Source organism: Castor canadensis, chromosome X (genome assembly GCF_047511655.1).
Source record: "Castor canadensis chromosome X, mCasCan1.hap1v2, whole genome shotgun sequence".
Lineage (NCBI taxonomy): Eukaryota > Metazoa > Chordata > Mammalia > Rodentia > Castoridae > Castor > Castor canadensis.
The window spans coordinates 58,051,180-58,055,164 of NC_133405.1; the positions used below are offsets into that span (position 1 = coordinate 58,051,180).

The following is a 3,985-nucleotide window of genomic DNA, read 5'->3' on the forward strand; positions in this document are numbered from 1 at the left end:
AACCAGTCCTTTCTTTGCATTTCTTCAATTCAATTATTATTTTTCTTTATACATTAAATGTATTGAGGTATAATTTATATACCCTAAACTGTAGTTATCATTAGTGTATTGTTTGATTGGTTTTAACAAATCTATATACTCACATAACCAGGAGGCACACCAAGATTTAGAATGATTAAATTATTTTATATGCAAGTATTGAGGTGTCATGATGAAATCCCTTACTTTGTACAATTTAATATATGCTCATTTCAAGCAGGAGCCTGAAGAAATGTTTTTCTATGGTTTGTTGGCCATTTCAGAACTTTGGAAATATAATGGTCAATACATTAGAAGGAAACAGTGGAAAGAAAAAAATATATATGCTAATAAAAATCTGAATATATTTAAACGTAGAAAAGAAATTTTCAATTAACTCTAAATGTTTCTTTCTTTCTTTTTGTGGTACTGGGGCTTGAACTCAGGGCCTATACCTTGAGCCACTCCACCAGCCCTTTTTTTGTGAAGGGTTTTTTGAGATAAGGTCTCGTGGAACTATTTTCCCAGGTTGCCTTCAAACCATGATCCTCTTTATCTGTCTCCTGAGCAGCTAAGATTACAGACGTCAGCCACCAATGCCCAGGCTCAAATGTTTCTTTATGCCCCTCTGTAGTCAATTTCTGCCCCTATCTCCCATTCTCAGTCCTAAACAACCACTGGTTTACTTCAGCACATGTTATGTGGAAGCCACTGTACTTCAGAGAATGAAATAATAAATATGTCCAGGTTTTTCTATCAAGAAACTTTATGAGACATCTACCATTTCTGTTTTGCTCACTCATGTATCATCCAACACCAAGCATAGTATGTGGCAAGAGCAAATAATAAATAAATATAAAATGAGAGTTAAATGAATATATGAATAAATGTATGGAAAATGCTGCAAATACCACATGAAAAATAAAAAAATTACATTGGGTGGCATATAAAATACAGGAGAGATTTGAGGTAAGGCTTAAAAACTATTTGAGGCAATATTGTGAAGGCTGTTGAATACCATGCTGGTATTTCCTTATTCTTAAGTAGTAGGGTATCATCAAAGATTTTTATATAGGAGCGTGATATGATTGCAATTACACTTTAGGAAGATCCATCTAGTGACAGTGTGTAGGATATATCAAAAAGGCACAAGGGACAGTTGGCAAAGACCAGTAAGTAGACAATTATAGTGGTATAGATAAAGGAGATAATGGAATTGAACCAGGTGGTTGTACTAGGATAGAGCATTGTGAAGGCAGACTCTACTGACTATTGTCCATACCAGAAATGAATCTTCTCTACTGAGTTGTTTTTTCCTTTAATTAGCATAATACTATATAAAGTTATTAAAATTTTGCCGCTGATTTAGTCATTTTTCATTAAGAGTGTGTATCTAATTTCTCAACTAAAATATTGGCATCATCTTCTAGCTATATATGCCACAGAGGTTTATCATTATACCTTTTGGAATCCCCAGAGGTAAGTAAATACAATTATAAATCCTGAAAATTCTTCACATTTGCCAAAAATTTAAGGTATGGCATTTCAGATGTTTGTCTATCTCTACAACATTTTTATTCCAATCTTGGAAAATCTGGGTAAGATACTTAATCTACATAAGCCTCAAGTTTTTTCTCCCATTTTCAAAATGTAGTTGATACTTTTTACCTTATAAAGCTAATGTACAAATTAAGTATAATTATTTTTCTAAAATACTTAATAGTGTGCTTTGCACACAGGAGAAGCTCATTAAATCTTAAATCCTATTCATACTGTTATTATTGCTATTACCAGTCTTTCTAGAAAAAACAGTTCCTACAACTTCTATTAGTCTGGGCACAGCAAGTAAAGAAATTGACAGTAGTAGTCCATTGCCTTGGGTCTCAAAATTTAAATTCCCATCATCTATTGAGATACCAAATACTCATAACAATCTTTGTCTTTTCTTTAGAGGTAATATATTGTGAGTACTAGTCCCAGTTATTTCAAAAAAACACGGGTTTAAAGAGGATGCTTTTTTTTCTCTTAGTCATCATTTAACTCTGCCCTTTCGTAACAAACAGGCTAATACCAAGGTTGAAACTAAACTTCTATGGTCATTTCTTACACTACCGATTTTCCATAAAGTGGTAGTGGATCAGCTCAATCTGATTCATAAAATGTGTAAAGTGGGTCAATTAGGATTCCTTGTGTTATATAGATATGGTTTTTTATTAACGGGTGATATCACAGAATGTTTTTCAATTTACATCTGTAATGTTCTCTATTAACCAGAGCAAGTAATCATGATTTATTATTGAAAATTATAGTTTGGGTTCATGCCATTTAGGAAAAAAGCAAAACAATTAAAAGTAGAAGAAAATGCTCACTTAGTAGACATAGTCATTATATTAAGATAATTAAATTAGGAGTGTATTAGTGAGATGGCCAACTAGAAGTTTCTAACCCTCATGTCCCCCAGTAAAACAGCCAAAATAACAATAAGACAGCTACATTTTGATTAAAAAAAAAAGTAAAAGAGTAACAGAAATCCTATAGTGCATAGAAACCCAGGATGGGGACATAGCTGGGAGAAAGGAAATACCTTGATTGTGTCAACCATTCCAAAATCAAGATCAGCTCAGAACTAGGAAGGATATCTCCATCTGGAGAATAAACAAGTAGGCAGGAGATCTCCAGCAGCCTTCAACACTACCATGGACACCTATAGTCCTTGCCACTGGTGACTCTTATAGTCTTTGTGGGTAGTGAGTACAGATGAAGGAATTGTTCAGAATCCACACAGCTATATGGCCCCTGCCAAGGAGCTGACATGCTACTCCACTTCCTGTGGTCCAGCGTGCTATGGCAAGTACCATCTTGGAACTGGAGCTACTGTGGATATTTGTCCTCTAGAGACCAAGTAGCCACTGCAAATTTTCATCTCTTAGGTCTTGCTGCCACCAAATCCCTCTTATCTGGTGATAAACTATCCCCAAGCTGAGCTACAGGTGTGCTCTGCCTGTTGGGAGCAAGCTACTACAGAGCTCCTCCATTTCCCTATCCCAGTTACTGCTACACCCTGCCCCTGAGACCTGAACATCTCTCTCCCATAGAGATGGAGGCTTGGCACAGCTATGCAATGCTGCCTCCCAAGTCTAGACTGATATGGTGCCATGTGTCTCAAGTAAATAGAGCCTTGTTAGCCTGTGTCACTCCTCTTCCTAGCAAAAAAAGCCACAACACCCTGTCTTCCTGGAACTGGATTAGATTCCTGGATTCTGAGCTACTAAGAATCCTTCCTGGGGAGTAGAATAATGGCTGTGTTGCTCCCCACTCCATAGGTCCAAGCTGCAGTCATATTCTGCTATTCTTGGATCCTTGCTGCTATACCACCAGGACTGGCAGAGCCTGATCTACTGCTGTGTCTCACCATCCCAGTGTCTAGAGTCACCATTACACAAGTTGCTGTTGTGCCCTCTTGGTTGTGGGAACAGAATTTCAGCTGACCCCAGTTGCTGTTCTTCCCCAGAGCAGCAAGAGTGGGGAGAGTGGACACCCTTGTCTTGGTGTCAGTTTTTCCCCATTTAGTGTGATATTGGTTATAGTTTTGACATATATAACCTTTATTATGCTGAGGTACATTCTTTTTATTCCTAGTTTTAGAAGTTTTATCGTGAAAGAATGTTGAATTTTGTTGAAGGCTTTTTCTGTAGCTGCTGAGATGATCATGTGATTTTTGTCCTTGCTTTTGTTTATATGCTGTATTACATTTATTGATTTGAGTATGTTGAACCATCCCCTGAATCCCTGGAATGAAATTGTGGAACAATACATGGTAGGGGGAAAAGGGTAAGGAAGATCAATAGAGGGAGTTAGACCAATTAAAGTACAATATATTTACAGGTAAAATACCAAGGCAAAAACCCCACTGAACAATGAACAGACGCTTAAACAAAGAAGGACAGGAATGTAAGACAGGTCATGT

At 36.8% G+C, this 3,985-nt stretch overlaps 1 non-coding gene across 1 annotated transcript; it reads left to right on the top strand.

Annotated features, from left to right (window-relative positions):
* Positions 1–214: 214 nt before the first annotated feature.
* LOC141420134 (small nucleolar RNA SNORA2/SNORA34 family) lies at positions 215–345 on the top strand. The gene has a single exon (XR_012444820.1). It is a non-coding gene; the product is annotated as a small nucleolar RNA SNORA2/SNORA34 family (small nucleolar RNA).
* The last annotated feature ends 3,640 nt before the right edge of the window (positions 346–3,985 follow it).